General features: G+C 52.0%; 1 long non-coding RNA gene and 1 pseudogene across 1 annotated transcript; both read left to right on the top strand.

Annotated features, from left to right (window-relative positions):
• The first annotated feature begins 7,437 nt into the window (after positions 1–7,437).
• LOC129783339 (uncharacterized) lies at positions 7,438–11,921 on the top strand. The gene is made up of 3 exons (XR_008745252.1): positions 7,438–7,601; positions 8,870–9,067; positions 11,675–11,921. It is a non-coding gene; the product is annotated as an uncharacterized LOC129783339 (long non-coding RNA).
• A 6,886-nt stretch (positions 11,922–18,807) lies between these two features.
• The window catches only part of LOC129783322 (ankyrin repeat domain-containing protein 26-like), a 52,804-nt pseudogene continuing 46,625 nt past the window's right edge, over positions 18,808–24,986 (top strand).

Raw genomic sequence — 24,986 nt, 5'->3', positions numbered from 1 at the left:
GGCAGCGATGGGTTTTCTGCGTCTCCTCGTTGTCCTGCTGGCCGTGTGCTGTCCTGTGCACGGCACATGGGACAGCTGTGGGTAAGTGGCCCGAGGCTCTGGGAGGGAGTTGGGCAAGCCTTGTGGGCTTCACTGGAGGGGGCCTGCTTGTCCCCCATGGCCACCCCCCAGGTTCCTGAAAGCCATGTGGGAGGCTCAGTGCCTTGACAGCAGCCAGGCTGCCGGCACAACTCGTCTACGGGCTGAAGCAGAAAGCGGGGCGAGGGGAGCGGGTTTTGGCCCCACGGGTTTCCTCGGCCTGTCTGGCCATGCCTTGTGGGGAGGGAAGACGGCTGGCCTTCAGCCGCAACGGCGCAAGCCATCCAGCAGCACAGTAAGGAGTTTCTGGTTACAGAGGGAGCTGCGGGCTTTGTCCCATGGCTTTGCACTACGGCATGTCGCGCGTCGTGGGTGGCACAGATGCCCAGCCAGGGGCCTGGCCCTGGATCGTCAGCATCCAGGCTCTCGTGGAAGGAGGCACGGCGCACATCTGCGGGGGCTCCCTCATCAGCCCACAGTGGGTCCTCACAGCAGCCCACTGCTTCATCGAGGTCAGGTAAGGAGGACCAGGGGTCGGGGCTAGCCCCACAACACTAGCAAGTGCCCTGAGCGCAGCAGCACGTGCTACTGCCGTCCCGTTGCCCTGCAGTACGCCCAGTGCCTGGGCACTCCGGAGCCCCGCCGAGAGGCTGCTCAGGAGAAGGCTGGGCTCGTGCCACTGCTTCCCAGCAGCCTCCCGCTCGACACTGCTTGAGCCCAAGGCACGCGAGGGCAGTCGCAGCCTCCCTAGCGCTGCTTGCCTCTCTCCCTCGTCGAGCAGAAGGCAGGGCAAGTGCCGGGCTGCTGCAGCACGTGGCTGCGCTCCCTCTGAGCCCTCTCTCCATCTGCCTTCCAGGCACATCACCGTCTTGCGCGTGGTGCTCGGTGCTACCCAGCTGACTCAGCTGGGCCCTGAGGCTCAGGTGCGCGCCGTCAGGCGGCTGCTGGTTCACCAGCACTACTGGAACGTCACACAGAGGAACGACATTGCCTTGCTGGAGCTGGACCAGCCTGTCCAGTGCAACAGCTACGTACAGCTTGCCTGTGTGCCCGACGCCTCGCTGAGAGTCTCAGAGCTGACAGCCTGCTACGTCAGTGGCTGGGGTGCCAGGAAAGCAAGAGGTGAGTGGCCCAAACGCAGTGGCGGCGCCAGTGCAAGCTTGGCCAGCTTGGGGAAGCAGGATGCGCTTCCTGACGGCAGAGGCGAAAGCCAGAGTCAGGCTGTGGGGGCGTAAGCCCCTCTCTTCGAGAGAGGGGCCGGCGCCATTGACCCAGAGCAAGGCAGAAAGGCAAGAGCGGTCCAGCGCCTGTCCGCATGCAAAGCCAAGCCCCGGGGGAGGGCTTCAGCCAGACGGGGGAGGAGAACTGGCAATGAGCTGCTGGGTGTTCATTCCTTTCTGTGCTCTTCACAGCTGGAGGATCGGCATACGCGCTGCAGGAGGCCCAGGTCCACCTCATTGATGCCAGGGTCTGTAACAGCAGCGGCTGGTACAGGGGGGCCATCCACAGCCACAACATCTGTGCTGGCTATCCGCAGGGCGGCATCGACACCTGCCAGGTAGGAGCGTGCTACAAGCCAAGCCCTGGCAGCGCAGGCAGCCCCGCCACAACCGCCCAAACGTGCGCCATCACGGCCTTTTGCCGGCCACTCACACTCCCATGGCTGGGTCCCCACCGCTGAGGGCCTTACCCGCCCCTCCCCATGGGCAAGCCCTTGCCCAGGGCCTGCCCGCCTTGTCCCAGAGGCCTGGCACGCTGCCCAGAAGGCCCGCCCGGTGCCCCTGGCAGCCCACAGCTCCACCATCCCAGCCGTCTGACACACCTTCACCACCACCGTGAAGAGCGGTGAGAGCGAGCCCTGCCTTACAGGCCCACCGCCCCCTGCCAGGCAAGCTTCTACAGAGCTTGGCTGGCCACTGAATGCAGCTCTGGCAGGTGCCGTGAGAGAGAAGGAGCCAGCCACCGGGCTGACGGTGGCCACCCAACAACCCCTTCGTCCTCTCTCCTGTGCTGCAGGGGGACAGCGGTGGGCCTCTCGTGTGCCAAGACAAGAGCGCCGACTACTTCTGGCTTGTTGGCGTGACCAGCTGGGGGACGGGCTGTGCGAGAGCAAGGAAGCCCGGAGTCTACACCTCCACCCAGCACTTCTACGACTGGATCCTGGCGCAGATGGGCCTGCGCCCAGCAGTAACCACTACTGCAAGGCCACAGCCAGTCTTCACCTACACCCCCGTTCAGAGGCCGAGGCCAAGGCCAAGGCCAACAGAATCGAGCCGGTTTCCACCCTGCCCGTTTCCAGTCCAGAAGCTGCTGGACTTCTTTACTCGGCTGCAGGAGCTCCTGCAGTACCTAAGAGCGAAATAGCTTGGAGCAGCACCATGAGGAGCATCCAGGGCAGGCTGCAGCGCACAACGACCGTTTCCTGCTGGGGCAATGCCTGCTGACGAAAGGCAGCCTCAGTGACAAAGGCCTGCTCTGTCCTGCCCACGCTCCTCGCAACGGCAGAACCCAGCAGGCTGCCTTCTTGCAATAAAGTGTTTCCGTTGGCATGGCTAACCACGCGCCAGTGCACTGCAGTCTCCTGTGCGAGGCAAGGACTTCCAGAGCCGGCACCTGCCGAAGGAGGCAGGCTGCCAAGTCGGGCACAAAGGGTCACCGCAAAGGGCTGAAGCTCTGCCTGCTCCGAGAGAAGCATGAGGGAACAGTGGAAGGAAGGAAGGCAGGTCATAGGAGGGCTCAGGGCCTTGGGGGTGGCAGTTGGAAGCAGAGAATGCCTTAGGCTGGCTCCTGCTGGCATCCCTGTGGGCTTCTGTACGAGGCGCAAGCCAGCTTGAAAGTGGCCTCTCAGGGCCAGCTGGGCTTCAGGGGAAATCCACGAGCTGGGGCCTTTGCTCACGCCACGGAGTTCCTGGGCTTCCCCAGGCTGCTCTGCTTTCACAGCTGCACCATGTTTCCAAGCCCAGGCCTACGGCTGCAGTGGCTGCCGGGAGCGCCATGAGCTTTGAGTGGGAGCAAAGAGGCTGCTGCTGCTGCTGCTGCTCGGCAGTTGCCCCCCTCCCTGGCTGCCTTCTGGCTGTAGTAGCGGCCACGCTAGAGGAGCAACCGGAGGCCTGGGGCATACCAGACCCCTATGGAGGGGTGCCGCGGGGACTCGAGTGGAATGGTCGAGACTAGGGGACCGGGCCCCCAGTCCGGTGTCTTTTTGAGGGCTTGAGGCTCTGCAGAGGGGTCTGGGGTGCAACGAAGGCCTCAGAAGGGGGCCTGAGTGGACTAGAGAGAGCCTAAGGCAGCCTCCGGGTAGCCAGGGGAAAGGGTGCCCAGTGCCAGGTGGCCTCCACAGCCATCAGGGACCTGGGCACAGGCACTGTCATGTGGGGAGGCAGGGAGCGTGGCATGGGCTTGTTGTGCTCATCATCTCCTTGCCCCTTTGCGGTGCCTTGATGTTGCAGCTAGCCCAGGCACTGCCCCCCACCAGCACCGGGACCCTTGCACAGCACTCCAGCTTAAGATCACTGGCACCGGCTGCCCAGAGAGGCCCTGGAAACATTCCAGCACCACCTGCACATGATTTTGTGCAACCTGCTCTAGCACAGCCTGCTTTTGCAGGGCGTTGGACTCGATAATCTCCAGAGGTTCCCTCCAACAACGACCATTGTGTGATTCTGGGACTCGTGGCACTTTGGCTGAGGAAGAAGAGGTCAGGATCCTCAGGCCACCCGACACCTGACTGCCTTCCCAGTGTCTGTCCAAGAAACCTGCCAGTCCTCACTAACAGAAGTTGGACCTGCACACGTGGGCTTGCACATGTGCATGAGCACTGCAGGGCAACAGCCTTCTCTCTCTTCCCCGTCCTCTACTGCAGGGCGAGCGCAGATGTTCTGCCAAGGGAGCACCAGTCTGCACAGGCCCTGCTGCTGTCGCTGTCATGCAGCGGCTCTTCTACCCCGGGCTCCCGCTACTGTGTCCCACACCACTGGCCTGGTGTGATGGCAGAGCCAGGGGCCCTGCCCGGTCTGCACCTTCCCGGTCCATCAGGGCAACCTGGGTGCCAGTGAGGAAGCTGGGAATTGCCCTTGGCCAGGCCCTCTCCCTGGAGTTGCCAGAGGAGGAATTCCTTGTGGATGGCAGGGATGCCAAAGCATGAGGAATTCCCCATTGGACGGCAGGGACAGTGCGTAGAGCCCCATCGATTTGAAGCCAAGCCCAGCAGCCCCTCAGCCATGGCCACGGTCACACAGAACCTCACCGAGGAGCTCATCCATATCGTCCAGGACACCCTCATAGTAACCAGGCAGTACCAAAAGTTTCTGCAAGTAATGATGGCCAAGTGGCAAGAGGCGGTCTGTAGCGGGACACACACCACGCTCACCACCACCCCACAGTTCTCTCCCTTCCCCGCCACCAGGAAAGAGGAGCAGCAGGAAAGAGGATCAGCTCTATCCAGGGCTGCTGGAGCCCAGAGGGTTTTTCCAGGGCCTTCGAGTAGAGCTGCTGGGGGCAGATGCGCACATGGAGAAGATGGCAGATGGGGACAAAGGCCAAGGGGAGGACATGGGGCCAAGCAGAAGCAGCCCTGTGCAGGTGGGCAGAAGGAGCCCAATGGGGATGAGGAAGAGGAGCCCCATGACTCCAGACAGAATCAGCTCCATGGGCCTGGGCAGCACCATCCACGTGGGGCCAGGCAGCAGCACCCCAGCAGAGCCCAGGCCCCAGCACCATGTCCCCATGGGCAGGGCACGTGGGCAGGCAGCCTCAGGACCGTGCTGGGCAGGATTGTGCCTGCAGGAGGGCTGCTCCCAGCTGTGGGGCTGCCCAAAGGCTTGGTGGAGATGCGACTGCCGGCACCACTGTGTCTGTTTCTGCAAGCCCCCGTGGTGGCAGCGCTGCTCCCACAAGAGCAATGGGTTCCCCTGCCAGTGGGCAGCTTGCAGGGTGCAGGGCTGGGAACCCTCTGGGGTGCACCCCCATCTGAAATGTTAAATCTTGCAGGAGCGGGCTGCAAACTAGGACCATGCGTGGCAATCAGTTAGCTGAGGGGAATGTGCTCGAGCTTGTCTAGACAACAATTAACATGATGAGGCATGTTTGCAGAGCACAGGGGAGTGGGAGACAGATGGCGCCAAGGATGGCACCATGGAAAGGTAACACCTTGCTGTTAATTGATGAAAGTGTCCTTTGTCGTTAACCACCAATCAGGGATTGCCTAGTCTGTAATTCTTAGCTTAAAGAACCAATCTGTTTAAAGCACGCAGCTTCTGAAAACATATATAAACTTGTGATTGTGTACAATAAATGGACATTTGCTTGCATCAAGCTGCGTCCCGTCTCTTCATTCGCCACAAAATCTTTCCTCTATCTTGGTGCTGGGGCTCATCCATCCATCCCGCATCTGGGGCTGTGTCACCCTCAGTGCCTGAACCCAGTGGAGATGTGGGCGCTGCTGGCACCCACAAAATGGGACATGGGGGTGTCTGGTACCACAGTGGCTGTGCTAGAATGGGGGGACCAGGCTGGGCTAGAGAAAGGGGCCAGCACGAACCTTATCAGGTCCAACAAGTGCTGAGTCCAGCTCCTGGGGATGAACAAGCCCAGGCCCCGGCACAGGCGGGGGCCACCTTGCTGGAAAGCAGCTTGGCAAAGAAGGTCCTGCTGGGCTCCTCAATGAGCTGCCTGCTGGGCAGGGGATCTGTGCCCCTTGCAAAGGGAGGAACTGGTATGTATTGAGACCCCACGGTGAATCCATACACCACAAATAGAAAGGCATGTTATCCCCAGGTTGGCATATTCAAATGGCTAACAAATGGGGTATGGGCTTGGTGCCTTAAACATTTTTGTCCAATCTAGATAATAGGGTTGAAACATGGGAATAAATCCCCCACCCCATCAAAACACTCCCCTCAGGAATTGTTTGTGAACCATTTGCTGTGAATCGTGGAATAGAACGATGGAGCATGGCATACCCCAGACTTGTGAACCCTTATTCCAAGCATGTGTCCTTGTTGGGGTTTTCAGGCACCAGGGTTTAAACCTGGAGATCCCACCTGTTATGAAAAAACTACCAGTCAAGGAAACACATTGCAATACGCAGTTTTGCTTACCCACAAAACAAAATGGAATTTTGTGTGGGAAGGAAAAAAACCAAACTACGACCCATCAACACGCTCCACTGTTCGATATCCAGCCCCTCAGGGTCCGTTCTGAGCATGTTCAGATGGGAAGATGTACTTTGTACTACCTACTTCCTCAAAATTATTTACATATGCATAAGGCACTTGGGTATGTCACTTTGATCCTGGGGGCCTTTCTTATGGTCTTTAGAGATCGTTAGTGGTCAACAACTTGGTGAACTTCAGCTGAACTTTCCTGGGGCACCTGCACCCTACTTGTTGTTATAGAACTTCATTTCTTCTCTGTGCTATATGGTTTTGGTGGCAACACACCGTTACCCCACTTCCCTCGTCTATTGGTATAGCCCAGGTGCCTCAGAAGGCTTGCCACCCCTTACTGAGCTTATGCAATAGGTTGAGTTAATCATTGCTTTAGTTGCAGCCTCTCCTAGTGATTCTTTATAACTTCATCCCATCAGCGAGGAGAAGCGTCCAGCTGTGCCACTGAAGGCAGCAGCCTCGAGTCACCAGGCTGCTCCCTACAGGAAGCAATCCCGACTGCCTGGATCTCGCCGCTGACAGGCTGTATTTAAAAATGAAGTGTTTTCCAGCAAGGGAAACAAGGCTTGAGCACTCATACTCCGGCTGGTGACTCTCCCAGGCAGCTGCATATTGCCAGTCCCTCAGCAGGGCAGGTGTAGCCAGGGCCCTGCCGGAGTCAGCAGCAAAACACGCTAGCCCTATTCCTGCAGGAACTACAAACGCCAGGGCGGCTGCGGGGGGCTCTGCGAGTCGGGGTGCCTGGTGCCTGTGCCCAGGGCATGTGCCGGCACCTTTCCCTCCTTAGCTCTCAGCTCACCCCCAGGGCTGCCCCGGCTGGGCCTGACTCCAGCTGCTCCGGGGGCCCGGCACACCGGGGGGTTGGAGCCTCCCCACCGCACCCCCAGGCAGCCAGCAGGCAGCAGACATCCCTGCGCTGGCCTAAGGGCCTCCCTTGCCCCACGGCCGGCCACAGGCCCCCCTCAGCTGGGACACAGCCCAGCCCAGGCTGTGCCTGCCCAGACCAACATGGCTGCCAGGAGGCTGAGGGTAGGCAACAGCAGCTCCCAGCATGCCCCGGGAACAACCCGGCTGTGGGATGGCCCCGGGCCTACAGCTCCCAGCATGCCCCGGGAACAACCTGGCTGTGTGGCAGCCCCGGGCCTACAGCTCCCAGCATGCCCCGGGGCACACCTTCTCCCAGCAGGCCCTGGGGTGCCCCTGCCCTGCAGTCGGGCCCTGTGGGGACACCAGCCCCCAGCCCTTGCCCTGCAGGCCCCACAGCCACTGCCCGGGGCTGCTTGAGCACAGGCCCAGGCCCTGGAGCCCCCGTGGGGCAGGGACGAGGGGGAGAGAGGCACCGAGCGACAGGGAGAGGTGGGTCAAGGCAGTGGGGTGGCCGGAGAAGGACAGGAGGCATCCAGAGGGGCAGGGGGAGCGGGAGGGGCTAGGCAGGGATGGAGAAAGGACAGGGACTGGTGAGGAGCAGGCAAAGGGTGGGAGCGGGACAGAGACAGAGGGGCAGGGGGGTGCCCGAGGGAATGCAGGATCAGCAGCAGGAGAGAGGGACAGGGAGAGGAGCGGAGGGGCGGGAAGGGGGACAGAGGCACAGACCAGCACAGGCAGGGCGAGGGGACAGGATGAGCAGGCTGTGGCTTTGGCAGTGGGCGGCAAAGCTGCTTCTGTGGGTCTTTCCTTTCCCCCTCTGCCCTTATCCCCTCCCCACCCTTCCCCTCGGTGAGGCTGTGTCTGTGGTGTGCCTGCTCTGGTGAAAGGAGCTCCTGCACCAGCCTGAGGGCAAAAGAAGAGGGGCAAGGAGCGAGTTGTCGCAGTCCTTAGTTTGCAGGTTTAATGTATTGTCCCTGTTCAGAAAACACAGCGTGTATGTGTGTCAGTGGTGCCGGCAGATTTTTGTTCTTTACAGCAATTTCTTTAAATACCAGACTTCATGCAGAAGTTTCACACGGTGCTGTGCTTCTAGTAAACAGAATTGCTTTTATGCATGCTGCAGTCTGGAGGTGGCAAGTGCCAGGTGAGAGATGAAGATGGAAATGAAAGCAAGTGACGCACATGCGGTGGTGATCCTGCCACAAGCATGCTGTGTATTGACATGGGAGAACGCTGCAGGGACTCTCAGAAGTCAAGGTTTTCAGTGCTGTTTCTGTATTTGAGACCCAAGGGATGGTTTCCCTCTGCATGCGTTTCTGTGCAGGCATGTGCATGGAACATGGGTGTGTCTCTGTGCCATAAGTGGGACTGATGGCAGCTTTTCATTTCATTCCAACTCAAAAGTAAAGAAAGACTGTACCTGCAAAAGAATTCAAACAGCCGTCTTTCTTTCCCAGAATGAGCATAGAAGCGTGGGGGAGCAGTTTGCAGGTTCAGAACTTGAGCCTGCTCTGGGTGGTAAACCCTCAGGAGAGGAAAGAGAAACCCCACTTTTTTAACTACAGCTCTGCTTCCCTTAATGTGTCTTCTTGTTAGATTGTGTTGGTGGTTAGTTTAAAAGGACATGATTAAATTGTGCTTGTTTATCAAGATATTTGAGGGTTATTTACTGTCTTAAATCCACTTACGAGTGGGGCACTCTGCTGCCCTGTGGGCAGTACAATGTCAAGACTGGTAATTTTCCTTTTCTTCCCTAGTGTACGGATGCATTTATGAAGGCAAGTGTTGGGTCTTATTGGCGCCGCACAAGAAACCAACGTGTGATACCCAGACATTCACTGTTAGAAACAGGAAAAAGCTATGGGCCCTTGCTTCAGATTCTGCAAAAGATGTACCAAGGCTGAGGAAAATGGCAAAAAGGGAAGAAATGCCATAGCATAACTTTGGGATGGCAGGTGAGGTTTTCATCAGTGTTCCTCAAATGTGGCAGCCTCATTTTGTTTGCGGATGTGGTGTTGAACTCAAACTACGAGACTAGTTTCCTTTATTGCGGGTGATACTATAGCGCACGTACCTTTCATGTCCCAAGTGAAGTTGCCAAGGCTGTAGTGGAACTTCTGCAGAACCACCTCAAATTTTCCTTAGTGCGTCATTTCCTTCAACAGTCAAGTCCAGGTCTGTGGCATACAATAACCCCTCCCCCATTTGGGATCTGGATGTGGCTGATTTTTAATTTAGACTTATCTGCTGTTAGAGATTTTCTTTTTTTGGTCCAAATAGGGAAATGCTGATTATGTGCATTCTTTTGCTTTTTCATAGTGTTGTTCCATGTTTAGTCATTTGTTCCTTACAAAAATAGTGTATGGGTGTCTATGAAGCTGGAGGTGTTTACGTTCTTGCGGCTGAATGTAGCAGTGGAGCTATCTTGCTGTATTTAAATCAAGAGGTGCGTAATGTAATTTCACTTAAAATCTGGTCTCGGTAGGCAGATCCTACCCTGACAAGCATTTAAAAAAAAAATAATTAAAAAAAATCAAATCTGTGAAGAGGTATAGGTGGAGCACCTGAACTAGTGCAAGGCAGGAATTCTCTCTCTGGTATCCACACATTGCAGAACTGTTGCCATCATGACCTTGAAATAGTGAGCCATTAATGTTAACTACTAGCAGCTTGTGAACCTAACAGTCAAGGTAGAAAATAATGTCCCACTGCCACCTTTTTTTATTTTTCTTTTATGTTTTAAAGTTTCTGATTTGATACTTTCTGATGTATTTGAAACCTGTGTCATACCCTGTGTAGTTTGTGACAGGTGTGTGGCAGATGGGACTTTTCTGCTTGGAGAGGTGGTGAGATGGAGAGTGGAGAATGGTTTTATGGCACAAGTGTAAAAGTATAAAAAGGGATTAAGAGGCTTGTGTACCTTGCTGCCAGTTCAGTGGCATGAGAATTCCTGTAATGACAAATTCCTTCTGGCTCTGAAGGAATGGACATGCCAACCTGCTGAGTTTCCACCCAGAGCAACACTAGCAACGGATGTCGTTCCCAAATGGTGAGGTAGTTATAAGCTTCATCAGTAGTAGAAGCTGTGGAGAAAGTCGCGAATCGTCTGCCGTTCTGCAGGTCAAGTGCTTGGCTCTTTTCTCACTAGTGTTGATTTAAGGGTACGTTGCTTATAAATAGCACTTGACCTTTGTAATTCTTCATACTGCTAAGTTCTCGGTGCCATAAGAGAACCATTGTGCTGTGAAGGCCCTGTAAACATACGGCAATGTTTGTGTTTATCCATTTTGCCTTCCCTTAGATGATGTTCTTTTGTAATTTGAAACCTTAGTGGCAGGATTTGGGGCTTTATCCTGATCAGCCATCTAAGGGCCAGCTCTTGGCTGCAGCTGCAGCATAAGTATTCAGGTAGTTTGAGCACCAAATGAAACTTCCACTTGGCTGTCATTTTGGCTATTCCCTTCCTCTTAATTTTTATATTTTAATTAAGAGTTTTAAGTATTTGGCTTCCTTACAGAAAAAAAAAACCCCAGTGCTATCCTTGTCCTGTTATGATAGACCCCTAATCTAGAGGGCAGAAAGCTGAGACCACCAGGAAGACGTTGAGAGGAAGGGGAAGAATGTTAGAGCCATGAGTTGGGTGTTCTTCAGCTGGCCAGATCTGAGGAGATGGAAAAGGTGCCTCCCAGGTAGCTAAAGGGAGGCACAGGAGAGCAGCTGGGAGCCAGAAGTGTGGTGTGGGCATACGGAAGTGCTACACTGTGGTGTGTCAGGCAAATTATTTTCAGGAACTTTCATATTTGTTGTCATTTCCCAAGCTCCTGAGGTGCAGGAATGCTGGAGGCAAGAAGCTGCCAGCATCAATTATGTGGAGAAAGAACACTTCTATCTCCATTTTACTTTCCTCACTTCTATGTTTTGGTGGCAGGGCAGTAAAGACCCGGACCTGGACCCTGACCCTGACCCTGTGAGTACACAGGCAGCTTGTGTGGCCAGTGCCAGTGCGGTTCTGGCACAGAGGATCAAGCGCTTCATGCTTCAGAGCTGTCAGGCTGATACTCTTCAGCACTCAATGACGCTCTAAATTACAGCTAAAGGAAGAGAGAAATATTGCTTCAGAGCTTGATAATGTTGTTCTGATCCATCCTTTTGCTTGTTCAGTGGCTACAGAAGGGAGCCACTGCCTTGGTAGGAGCATCCATTGAGTTCTTCCTGTGTGATATTAGAAAATCATTGTGTCTGTTTATGCATGAGATCATTACAGTAGGTGTTTTGAAGATGTTCACGTGTGGTACATCAAACCTTTGCCAGTAAAATAGTAAATCCATGCAGTGGGGTCTAAAGCACGCAGATCCAGTGCAATCCTCCAAAGAGCTTTGAAAGTCTGTCCCCGAGGGTACAGACCTGGCTGTTGGTGATTCTGTTGACCTGCCTTTTATAGCAGGTTGCTTGGAGAAGTTGCTATGTCAGAAGTCGTCTTCTGCGGGCTGGATGCTGCAAATGGTAGGATGTTTAAGGAAGCAAATGAATAACCTTCAGACTTGGTTTTACTCTTTTAACAGATTGTACACAAATGGGAGGCCTGAGCAGGCTGCTTTTAGCAGGGGAACGTGACCTGACTGCACAGGAGGCAAGGAACTCCCTTCTCTCGCTGACCATGAGCCCTCAGTTTCAAGGCAGATCTGAAGAGGAATATTTGACCCGTGGGAATTGCAACTTCAGATACGTAACTCAGGTGGGACCGCCGTGTGTGCCCTGTGATAGGAGCCGTGTATCCCAACCGTGAACGTAGAGGTTGGGCCCGGTTTTTAGCTTGGTTCAGTATGAACTCTGCTGGCTGATTCTGTAATCAAGGGCAGGCAAGTCTGCCCCCTGAGAGGATGTTGTCATGGGTGGAAGGGTTGAAGTGCAGTGACTGCATCAACAAACAGGTGGTTTGAAAAGTCTTTTGGGCAAGGGTCTGGTACGCTGGTGTAATGCCTTTTCCCTTTTACAATGGTGTCCAGTAAACACAAGTGTTCCTGCATGTGTCCAGTAGCGCAGAGACCTCTGTACTTTCTTTGGACTGATTGTTGTATAAGATCTGGGGGTTTTTGGACAGCTCTGAAAATTGTTCAAAAGGTTTCTTGTATGTTGGATGAAATGGGTCATCACTTCCATAAACCTCTAGCCTGTAAAGAAGAGCCGTGGAAGTAAGGAGATTTTATTTTTTTTCTCTTTTTATTGTCACTGGGAGGAAAAGCAGTGATTAACTATTGACCTGTGATACCCCAGATGCAGGCTGTGCAGTGCATTTGAGGTGGATCACTCCTGTACTGCCAAGACTGAGCCCAGACTCCTCAATGCTTTGCACTCTGGCAGTGGAAGTCCTTGTGCAACTGTGGGTACTGGCTTTCTGTGCTGTAGCGTGAAAAATACAAAGCACTGGGGTTAAGGTTTGCAGAGAAGTGGGAAAAAGTTGATTATTTTGTGCTAGGAAGAGAATGTCCTGTACTTTTCAAACTTTGAATGTCTCCACTTGGAATTTAAAAACTGCTTTTAACTCTGCTGCTATGTTTCAGTGGGCAGGAAGGTGTCTTGTAGTTACAGATGATCCGTTCCCTTAAGAAGGATCTTTGCCTTCTGAGTTGAGCTTTCTTGGCTTTACATGAAAAGTGCCTCAAGCTGTACGATTTCAGATGGCAGTGAGGGAATTACATCTCCGTGGGGATTTAGAGAGAAATCCAGAAGTATGTTGCCTTATCGTTTCAGTATATGAACTTTTCTAAACAGGATTTGCTGGGTTTTGAGCAAGAGACCCACTTCCCACGTGCCTACATAAACCCTGTTTTCTCGGACAGACACATGCATTATGGTTTGTGATGCAATATTTACTTGATTCGTAAGCCGTACTGTGCTGTGCTCTTCTGGGCTTGTCGTAGTTCTTTGAAACGCAGCCCTGCGCATCAAAGGGGCAAGCTGTGTGATCTTCTTCCCCCCACAACACAGAGCAATGTAACTGTCATAAGTACCGGCAGAACAAAACTAGTTGAGGGATTTGTGGGCTGCTGTTCGAATCATGGTGGGCCAGGAATCAGCCCATGCTTACTAATACGTTTAATTGTCCTGCGCCACCTGAGGGGCAGGACAGTGTCAGGGCATTTTCCCAGGGAATAAAACTGGACATGTCTGATTCTCTCCGAGGGTCCCCTATGTAAAAAAAACATCCTTCAGCACCATCTGGGTGCTTGGTGTTCTCAAAAGGACCCAAAGGGATGAAGTTCACTCCTGCTGCCTGCGTGACAGCAGGAATTATGTCTGCAGCTGTGCTTCTGTGCACTTCGAAACTGCCTCCGTTTCTTTGCTTGGCCAACCAGAAAAAAACAAAAAAACCAAAAAAAACTAAGCTGAGTTGGCAACAGTGTCTTGCTGTCCTCTCTGAAGGAAGTAATTTACCATCATCTCGCAGCTTGCCAATCGTGCACCAAGTGTGAAGAAGAACATGACGTGCACTGTCCTAAGCTCTCAGCAGGTCAGGTTTTGCTGTCCTCTGGAAACTTTCTAGCTCTTCAGTTTTCCTCCACAAAGGTCACATTGTTTGGAGTAGTGATGAGGTGGCCCCCCAAATGCCGCAGCTTTGTTTCTAAGTGCTGTTAAAGTATTTTGCCTCCTGAAGAGACTGTGTTCCTCATGAGGAACGGTTACTTCTCAATAGTGATCCCCTTTCCGTCTAAAGGGATGGAGCTTGAGACTGTGGAGGTGGAGGTGCTTGGTGAGGGAGGCAGTCAGGCAGTGCCAGTCTGGGGTGCCCAGCTGCGCAGGGCAGTGACGGCACCCGTGTGCCTGGCGAACGCTTCTCTCGCGGTGTTGCAGGGAGAAGGTGTGAGGGTGCTGGGAGAGAGCCGGCGCCCCTGGGAATGACAGCAGCTAAAGGTGAGGGCTGGCTGCGTGGGCAGCAAAGGGTGAGCCAGCCACTCCCTTTGCAAATGCAGTGGAGAGGGAGGGAGCCCCTCCATCAGCACAGCAACGTCTGCTGGGGCAGGGCCGGAGGCACCGGCACCCAGGGCAGGGCTGGCAGGGGGTCTGAGAGAGCCACTCCGCCACCCCCTTGCTTACTGAGCCTGTGGGGAAATCACTTTGGGGGCAGCGATTAAAAAGTGCATGCAAAGTTTTTAGGTCCAATTGGAACACTGAGAAGGGGTTCAGGGCCTTTCTCAGAGCGCCACACGTTGCATAGTCATGTGTCATACACAGGTTTGGTGACTGGTTTCTGGCTTCTAATGCAAATGTGTACGCATCCTCAGTAGCACTGCTGAAGTGTTTTACGGACTACGCGTGCTCCCCAAGCGGGATTTTGGCCTCTTTGGGGCAGAACTATTTCAGTTAGAGGTCACCATCTCCCACTGCCACAGTTATCTCTGTCCTATTTTAAATTCATTTTCTGTTGATGTCAGTGGATCCCAAGACCTGATCAGCTTGTGTTCTCTTGCAGCCAGAACTTCCCTCATTTGAAGGCTTCTTTCTGCCTTCTTTCAGCCAGGGCAGGGCTGGGAGGGAGTTTGAGAGAGCCACTGCCTTGCTTAGGGACCCTGTGGGGAAATTGCTTTGGGGTGGGGGCAATTCGAGAAACCTGGGACCTCAGAGAAGCATAGTATTACAGGAAGCTTTTTAGGGTAAAAGACAGCTGTCGCTTTCAGGATGGCCGGCATTCACCATCCTAAATGTGTGTTGCCACGGCTCCCTAAGCAACGCAGCCTGCAACCTCAGCACGTGCTGACAGGAGTAACGGAGGCTGGAGCGGAGTGGAGACCCCGCGGCCAGGCTCTGTTATGCTCCTGCAGGAAGGGGAACTGGACGGTACCACAGAGCTGATGAGATGTCCACTGCCATGATTTTCCCTTTTATAACAAATTCTACCAGGGACAAGCAATGGCAGAAAAGGCAGGAATATGGTTACGCCAGTACTTCACAGTCCCTTGAACTTCTTGTAGTTCCAGCGTACTGGATGGACTGTGCCCAGATTCTTTCTTTTCTAGTGAGTCTGGTGGAAGAGAGGCAGCTCCTGCAACCCGCCAGACTTCTTGGGATTTAACTTCTCGTGCTGGCCCTTGGCACTTTGACTCTGGGACTTCCAGTCCCAACTTGATTAGTGTTGCCCAAATGTTTTTCATTGCATCTGTAATGCTTTGTGGCCCTTCTGCCCCGCTGAGGATGCCATCAATGTATCGATACACTGTGAGGCCAGGTGGAATGGTGATCTGTGCTAAGGCTGTGGCCAGAGCATTGTGAGCGATAGCGGGGCAGTGTTTGTATCCTTGCAGAAAACTGTTTGAAAACATACTGAGTCCCGCTCCAGGCAAAAGCAAACCGGGCTTTTTCTTGTGCGTGGAGCAGAATCACGAGGAATGCATCTCTAACATGTAAAGCATCTAAAGGTAACCTAACATCTATGCTAACCCTAGTGTCCCACAAAAATCACTGGGTAGCTAGGTTACTGACAACGAAAGGAGAGGAAACAGCACTGGGAGAATGAAAATATCCCACTAAGTCAATTTTTTTGTCTACCTATACAGCAGAAGTGTTCTTTCGTGTTAAAGGCAGAGTATGTTCTGATTTGCACTGCCCCACTAAATGGTTTTATGCTGCAAAGGTTTACTAAGAAATAATTGTTAGTGTTCTTCTTGGTTATGCACCCACATCTTATAATGAAAAAATTAGATGATAACATCTTTGCTGTGCTACACTGTTCTATAACTGAGAGTTAGGTTGTGTTTTCATTTTAAGCATTCTCAAAAAAATACGGATAATTACAGCTTTTACTAACAGCACTGCGGCAAATGTGAATTCACTGGTGGGCTTTTAAGCCTCACCTCAGCATGTTTGATGTAGGAACAAACGTAACAAGTACTCTAGTATTTTTGCCAATGCTTTCCTGCACAAATTGTATTAAAAGCATAGATTCTTCTGGTCTTCCATGCAGAAAGTATGGTGAGAATAAATCTGATATCAAAATGACTTCTTCAGATGTCAGAGGTTTGTTTAGAAATGTCCACTACGTGTATTTTTTCTTATTTACTTGCAGTGGGTCATAACAACCTGCAGAGAAGATATGCAAAGTACGCCATCCCTATTATTTCCATTCCTGGGTTATGATCGAATTTGGCACAGAATTTTAGATCAGTTGCAAAAAGTAATTCTGGGCCACGCATATTCAGATTGATCCATGATCCCAGGCAGCTGTATGGGATTTGGTAATTTTCTTTAATAAGGAAAGGAAAACTGCATGTATTATGGAAATGAGAATTTAGTGAGACAAAGGGCAGGTCCAGTTCCTTTTTCACTAATACACAGAGATGTTCTAACATATCAAACGAAAAGAATTTCTAAAGAAGTAGACCTTTCTGAGCTGGAGAAGAGGTAGATGAAATAGAAAAGATAGATCTAAAATCTGCAGCAAAATATTGCCTCTAAAGGAAGATGTGTTGGGTTTTTTTCTTTCATGGAAACAAACCAACAATTACTGTGCGATTCTCCAAACTGGAAATTTGCAAAAAGCTGTGTAGCGTGGTTTTCAGTAGTATAAAAAGCAAAAGCTCTTCAGGGTTTCAAGTATATCTTTGCAACAGCTGTTAAAAATATGCAAACAGACAGATTGTTCCATTGTATGAAAACACCTTCATTTACTACTTATTTGTCATACAGGGAGTAAACTAGCAGTGACGACCGTTGGAAAGTTTTAGATGAATAAAAAAATCCTCCAAACCAGGAAAAATACTGTGCTATCAGGTAGCTGCAGCTTTGCTGTGTGAGCTTATTATTCACATAGTGACACATTTTTCTAGATGTGTCACTTAAGGCAGGGATGGCTTCTTATTCTAAAAAGCCATTTGCCTAGAGCAGTCACTCATGTGCCACATACAGGATTTTTATGCTAACACTATTGAAAAATTTCCCTAGAAAATTTTTCACCTCCTTCGAGTAAATACAACCGATGTCCCTAACTGTCTCAGTTTCCTATTCCACCATAGGTTGCTGTATTTCAAAGACAAAGTTAACCAACGGCTGGTTACTAACCGAGGGCTCAAACCAATTTTTGGAGCAGTCAGGTAGAGAGTTGCCATTTAGTCTGGACCCACTGAAGTGCCAATGTAAATATAAACAAAAGAAGGTATATCAAACTTTAGATTCTCTAGCAAAACAACGGAAAGGATATGAAGAACTATGTCTTGTCTACTGTCTGTTTCCCATATGTGTGGTGATCGGCTCCCTGGAAAACAAGAGGCTGGGCTGGTCCTGGCTGTGGCCATGAACTTGCCAGCTGAGTGCTAGGTGGTAGCAAGAGCACTAGAGGAAAGCACAGACCCATTGACCCAGCACCACCGTTCTCGTGTTCTTCATGCATTTGAGGACTGTTACCCTAAGGCTTAACCCTTAGACTTAATCCTACCTTAAGACTTAACCTTAAGACCCCTGAGACTTAAACTTAAGAAGTAAAGCTGAAACTTAAAGTTTTTAACACTAAGAATTGACCCTAGGTCTTAAATTTAAGACTTAACCTTAAAACTTAACCCTAAGACTTAACCTTAAAACTGAACCCCGAGACTTCACCCCGAGACTTCACCTTTAAAATAAACCCTAAGACTCAACCCTAAGAAAGACTCAACCCTAAGACTTAGCCTTAAGAAGTAACCCTAGGACTTTAACCCTGAAACTTAACCTTAAAACTTTAACACTAAAACTTAAATTTAAGACTTAACCCTGAGACTTAACCTTATAAGGCTTATCCCTAAGACTTTAACCCTAGGACTTAAATTTAAGACTTCACCCTAAGACTTAACCCAAAGACATAACCCTGATACTGAACGTTTAGACTTCACTTTAAAACTTAACCCTAAGACTTAACCCTGAGACTTAAAGATTTTAACCCTAAGAATTCACCCTAGGTCTTAAATTTAAGACTTAACCCTAAGACTTGTCGGAGAACTGTATTGGCCATAACTCCCCGACGAGATGCCCTTGCCCTGAACGACAAGCGCTTTCCCAGTTTGAGCCATTTGCTTTTAAAACCGACTCGCCCGAGCCGCCCCGCGAGCTCGCAGCGCGGGCCCCGCCGGGGCCAGCGGGGAGCTGCTGCTGCCCGGTACGCCGGCACCCCCCGGGCTTCCCGGCAGCGGCCCGAGTGCTCTGCGGGGGGCGCAGCGCCGCCGCCACCCGCCGCGCCTCTCGCTGCCCCCGGCCCCGCTCGGCAGCGCCGCGGCCGGGCACCGCGCAGGAGCCGCCGGGCACCGCGGGGCAGGAAGTGACGTCACTCGCGCGGGACACGCGCCGGAGCAGACCCCGCCCCCGCCAGCAGAGCCCGCCGGCCGTTTAACCGCCGCGCTCGCCGCTGAGGGAGGCGCTGTCCGCCGCTGCCGCGCTGAGGAGCAGCCTGTGCGCTCGGCTTCCCGCCCTCTGGTGGTTCGCTCCGTAGACAGCCGTACCGGGCCGCTGCCCGGGGCCCCGACCCCCCGTCCCTGCCCCGGGGGCCCCCCCGATCCCCCTGCCCCGGGGGCCCCCCCGATCCCCCTGCCCCGGGGGCCCTCCGATCCCCCGATGCCCTGCCCCGAGAGCCCCGATGCCCTGCCCGGGACCCCCGATCCCCCGGCCCCCTGCCCCGGGGGCCCCCCGACCCCCCGATGCCCAGCGCCGGGCCCCCCGATGCCCCTGCCCCGGGGGCCCCCCGACCCCCCGATGCCCAGCCCCGGGCCCCCCGACCCCCCGGCCCTGCCCGGGACCCCCCATCCCCCGGCCCTGCCCGGGGCCTGCCGCAGCCCGCCGCGTGCCTCCCGCCATCTCTTCCCTGAGGCGGGACCGTGCCGCGGGATGAAGAGGTTTTTCGGGTTCGGGAGGAAGAAGAAGGGGCGGCCGGCAGCGTCCGGCAGCGCCGCCAAGCCCTTCCCCACCGGTGCCTACGAGCTCCGGCTGCAGGAGCTGGGCAAGCTGCACCGTGCGGCCGCCCGTGGCGACCTGGGTCAGGTGCGGCAGAGACTGAAGAAATGCGGCATCGACGAGCGGGACACGGCGGAGCGGTAAGCGGCGGGGGGGCAGCAGCGCCGGGCGGTGCTGGGGCGGGGTGCGGGGGGGTTGCGGGCAGCGCCGGGACCCGCAGGTGCAGCTGCAGCCGCCGGCAGCTCAAGGGCGCTGGGAGCGAACGGCAGCATCGCTGCGGGGAGCCTCAGCCTGGGCGGGGAGCCAGGCCTGTGCTGCCAGGAGCCCTTGGAGTCGGCCGAGCATCCCCCGTCTTGCCCCGGCCCCCTCCGTGCCCTCGTTCCCGGGGGTGCTGCCTTGCCTGGGGGCGCAGGAGCAGCAGGGGGCCGGCAGCAGCCTGGCCAGGGGGGTTGCAGAAGGAGCCTCAGGGCCATTCTCCAGGCAGGCTTGGAAGGCAGAGTGCATGCACCTCGGAGGCCTCGGCGTGCGGGGTTAGTAGTTGAGCTGAGCAAGCTGCACTGCCTCAGCTGGGAGTAAAAGAGGGGTAAGCGCTGTGTTTAGGAAAGGGTAAGTGTGCTGTGTATTGGTGCTGTGTGGACGGTTGCCTGATGTGCCTTTTGTGACTGTGATGTTGCAGCCAAAGCAACATCAGTCTGATTTTAGGTGGCAGTTACTTTGCTGTTTGCTCTGTGGCCTTGGTACAGCTAATTAGTGCCTTGGTTTGGAAGATCTGGGCAGTGCCATGCAGAGGAAGCTGCTGCTTCTGGCAGGTGGTAGGATGTGTGCTTTTGAGTCAAGCACAGCAAGTACTTGGCAGTTATATCTTAGGGAGAAGCCCTGGGCTGCAGCATAGCTCCTCATGGTCCACCGTAAGCATAAGGGAATCAGCTGAGGTTTTTGGGTCTTGGATGTGTCGAGCTGTTAATGCCTTTTCTGAAAAGACTGAGTCAAAACATCCATGACATTCAGAGGAGATGCTGGTTTAATCAGAGTACTTCAGCATCCTGGGCTGTCTTTTCTGAAGACTGGACTTTTGCCAGCCAGCTAGCTTATTGCCCTGAAAACACCTGAAACTGTCTAGATTTGTAGGAAGGCAATGAAGAGTGCAGTCAGTCAGCATGTGGGCTGTGTGCCTGAGTGTTGCCAGCCAGTATTTGTTTATGCAGCTGGAGGTGGGGGGTGCCATTTAAGGTGGCTTGAGTGCACTTTTGTGCATAATTCAGCTGCCAGAGTCGAGGTGCCCGATGGCATTTATGGAAATAGTTTGGAACCTTTCTCTCTTTCTTCTTACTGCTTTCTGATTCAGTCAGCAGTCAGTCACCAGCTCTTAGCAGACCCTGGTATGAATTTTCGCTAGTTTTTGCGTTTCAAGTTCATCTTGTCTAGAAAGCTTTTTTTCCTCTGAAGGGTTTCCTTCTGTGTGCCAGGCAATTATCAGTGTTATAAGAGGACAAATACAGTCACAAACTGTAAAAAAACAAGCTGGGGGCGGGGGGGGAGAGGGAGGGAAGAAAGAAAAGGCAGCATACTATGATGAGCACGGTGGTGGTTTTGCCGTGATAATGCCCAGTGCTGAAAAGCGACGCTGAGAGCAATTTGGTGGCCAGAGCCTGCCTACTTGCTGCAGCCACTGCCCTCTGTACCAGCCATAGGGTTGCAAGGCCACCTGTGCCCTCTTAGTGCTTGTGGGTGTGATGTGTGTTGTGAGTGACCACCAGATGCAGTTGCGTTTCAGGGCTTCGTGTTGGAAGACTTGGTATCATTGGAAATAGAGGTGAAGAGTAGGAAATAATGCAAAGTAACGGCAACAATGTGTGCGTTGGTTGTATGAATATCTCAGTTTTGCTGCTCAGGATTTCCAAAAGCAAAATCCTGCACCAGGAGCATGGCAAGGATCACACCAACAGGTTCCTTCCATAAAGTGGGTCCTGTAGCCCATAAGACCTCCCGAAAGTGTGCCTGATACAGCATCAGTTAGGAGCAGGCAGCTTTCAGAGGTGGTCTAGCAAAACCTTCAGCCTCACTGACAGAGACGGGCAAAAGTCAGCACAGAGTTGGAAGCACTGCAGGCACAATGCCGGCTAGTCATGGATCCTGGGTCAGAGCTCATCGCTAAGGGAGATTGACCCTGTCAGCTGCCTGTCAGACTGAACTCCAGCGCTTTCATTGCTTGGCTTGTAGCTGCTGGGTTGTCGGCTCAAGGGCCATTCAAAGTGCGTACTGCCAACCTGCTGTTTCCCAGTGGGGTTGTTTCGTGGCTGCTCAGGCATCAGCAGTTCTCCTCTACTCTGTAGGTGATCAGCGTAGCATTGCAGGAGCAGGAACAGAATCTGGGCAGTGTCCCCAGGGCTGGGTGGCAGAAGAACTTCGGTGTTACTGGAGGCCTCTTGCAGGGACAGGCAACCCTGAGCCCTGGTGTTCTCTGCCAGCCTGTTCCCTGAAGTGGATCTTCTGTGGAGCACAGCAGGCCTTGCTCCAAGCAGAGCCGTCTCCTGTTGACGGACTGAGAGGCTTGGATGAGGAGGACAGCAGCAAGTCCACAAGTTTTCTGAAGGCTTTTCTGTTTGCAGAGCTGATAGTGACTACTTCACGTCTGTCATGCTTCCTGGCGGTTGGTAGTAGCAGCTTTCAGATGATTGTGGACTCCTTCATAACCGGTCCTGGTTAGCTTTCAGATAATCTGAGTCAGTCATTTCTTCAGAGATGAAGAATCCCGCATGTTTCCATGGGAATTTCTCAAAAAGTGGTGGTAGTTGCTCTTGAGCTACTCCTCTGTCAGTGCTCCAGTCTGTTCCCTGTCTGTAGCAAGACATTACAAATTCTTTGAAGTTTTCTGTATTTCTCTCATCCTCATCTTTGTTGCAGTGGAGGAGGATGTCAGCTGCCCTGTAGCAAGTATCTGTGTTACAGATTACTGTGTTTCTGCATCACCTGCCACTGCATTTGTGTACCTCTCCCTTTCCATTCCCACTTAGCCAGGGAGCTGTTGTGCTCCTGTCTCAGCAAGGTACCCAAACAATTGCAAGGCTAGTTGAGCTTTCCTAAATACAGAGAAGGACCTACCTGCAGCGATGTGGTTCAGAACCAGTGCTGGTGTTCCCCTCAGTTCTTGAGGAACTGTGGGATTGTTACTGCATCACCTTCAAGGGAGGAAGGTCCCAGCTGTTTTCTAGCTTGTCTTCTGCTCTGTTGGGACAGGTGTCCTGCAGAGCAGCAGGTGCTTTGCTTCTGCACAGAGTGAAGCTTGTGCTGATTTGTGCCTCTGATTTAGGGGGAAACACATGCAAGGACTTTCTGGGCAATTTCTTTCAGTATAAGTAGGCTGGTTAATTGACATCAGACCTAAGATGATCTGTGGTTTGAAGGAGGGGTTTTTTGGGGTGTTTTTTTGTGGGTTTTTTTTTTTTTTTTTTCCTCTGGCAAGGCTTTAACTTGAAGAAAAGAGTTTCATTTTCTTATGCTGGTCGTGTATTATGGAAACACAGTATTCCGTCCCTGGAGAGGACTTCCTCTGTAGTAGGCTTATTATGACTATCATAGTTATACATATCTGAAGGATCAGGTATTACTTTCCTGTACTCAGGATTACAGTGTTCTGCTGTCTGGTTTGCTGCATGTGATGGGGGGCACTTTGGTGCAAGTGAGTACTTGGTTTTGTTGCAGTAGTAAGCAGGCTAGAGAAAAAGCAGAAATCCTCAAAGTGCAGGGAAACGCTGATACTCTTTATATAAAGCCCATCTACATCTCTGATACTTCTGGCACATGAATAATTATAGAACTTAGAGGGTTGCTTGCCATAGTTCTCAGATTCCCAAGCTTTGGTCTTTTTTGCTGTGTCACAGGTGTAGTCCTGCTGGAGGCAGTGACCACCACCTGGGCACGGGAATCTGTGCAGATTAAGTTCTAGAGTGAAGGAAATGGCACCTTACTAAGCAGATGCTGCGGAGGGGTTTTGCTGGCCAGTCTCGGGTGTTTGGTGCACAACTGCTGTTACTGGTAACAGAATGAGAAATCGTTTCTTAAGCTTGCTTTGTGCAAAGTGAAACTTGTGGTCATATCAATTTATCAGAGACTGAAATTATTTCTCTAGTTGTCTGTGCTAATTTAATATGTTTAATTTTTAGGACACCGCTGCATCTTGCTTCTGCGAATGGCCATGTGCATGTTGTTACATATCTCGTAGAAAACAAGTGTAAGCTAAATCTTACTGACAGTGATAACAGATCGCCACTGATGAAGGTATGTGGAATATGTCATGCTCTTTCAAGTGGGGCTTGTCAACTGTGCATTAAATGAGAGGTGGCTGGAAGGATTCTTTACACAGCTCTGCATAGAAGCATGCATCTGGTAATCAGCGTGGAATAGGCATATGTTAGCTCAGCTTTGAAGGTGCTCTTATTTTCCAGCATTGGGAAGCCGGGGCAATTGTAACAGAGTGCTGGCAGTTCTTCCTTTTTTGCGTGTTGTTCCCAGGCAGTACAGTGCCAGCAAGAAGAATGTGTAGCTATTCTGCTAGAGCACGGTGCCAACCCCCATCTGGCGGATGCTGACGGCAACACTGCCCTTCACCTTGCTGTCCGATCTCCTAATACAACCGTAGCGGGGCTGTTACTTGAGCATAATGCCAATATTGATGCTCGGAATAAGGTAAATTTTTGTATTTGTTGAAGAAGTTCTTTCAAAAAGTTGTATTAGTATTTCTCTTGTAGGGTTTTTTATTTTTTTACTTTTATTTTTAAATTTATTTATCTGCCCTTTCAGGAGGGAAACACTCCGCTTATTCTTGCTATCTCTGAACATCATGAAGATATAGCAGAGTTTCTTCTGCAGAAAGGAGCTGATGTGCATGCTCGAGATCACTGTGAAAGGTGAGTGGTTTGTCAAAACTCTGCATGGGTCTCTTTAGTATTCTTTAGGTTGGATTAATCAGAGGCATGAGAGTGAGCTCTGAAAAAAAAAAACCGGGGAGCCACATAGCAGCTATTTCTGTGTGGCTTGTGAAAGCACATCTGCGCTTGGCTGTTGTCATACCTCAGTGGGTGCTTTCCTCGTTGAGGATTACAAGAAGGCATTGCCTGTGGTGTCCCTTCTGGCAGGAAACATGCTGTTAGCTCAGCAGCACTGCCTCGATTTGAAAAAAACATCTCCTGCATAGTGGCGTAGTTTGTACGTGAGTGTTGTCTATGTGGAAGCTTTGTCTGAAGATTGAAGGTTTGGTTGTTTTGACTCCCTCTTGCATTTTATGGTTGCTCTTAATATTTAATGAAAACTGCTTTTTCTTTTGCTCATTCAGTAATGAGGACAGTAGTTTTTGAGAGCAAACAGGAATAAAAATAATTACAGTGTCTGTGTCAAATGATCTACTTCGTAACATATTTTTGGTGTTTCAGAACCCCACTTATGACTGCAGCATCTGGTGGACAGCTTAATTTAATAAAAGTTCTTCTTGGATATGGTGCTGATCTTTTCCATAAAGACACTAACGGATGGACAGCTGAGGATTATGCTGTTACTCATGGATATTCTAGGTAAATTTTTGACTTTATTGTTAGAATAGGTTGTCAGTTGTCAGTGTGGCTTTTGAATGGTTTTGGTAATAGCAGCAAGGTTTAATGGTGTGTTGAAAGCTGTCCTGAAGCTGTGCTCAGTGACGTCTTCTGATACGTATCGTTCCCTGTGTCTAGTATTAATCTGGATGTTGAAGAAAATTTCCGCCCCGAATGGTCTGTTAGATGTCAAGTTTTGATGCTAAACTTGCACCTGCCCAATACAAACTCTAAAACACGTCTGTATCCTACAGTTACCCAGAGGTAGAACGTGGCAAACTGAAATGCATGTCGGTCCTCTCCTCAGACCAGCACCATTGTCCTTACTGACTTCCACTACAATGAGCAGGAACTACCAGCCTTTTCTTTCAGAGATCTAACA

The sequence above is a fragment of the Falco peregrinus genome, unplaced genomic scaffold (genome assembly GCF_023634155.1).
Source record: "Falco peregrinus isolate bFalPer1 unplaced genomic scaffold, bFalPer1.pri scaffold_29, whole genome shotgun sequence".
Taxonomy (NCBI): domain Eukaryota; kingdom Metazoa; phylum Chordata; class Aves; order Falconiformes; family Falconidae; genus Falco; species Falco peregrinus.
Note: the sequence above shows the minus strand (reverse complement) of the source record. Positions and strands in the feature narration are given on the sequence as shown.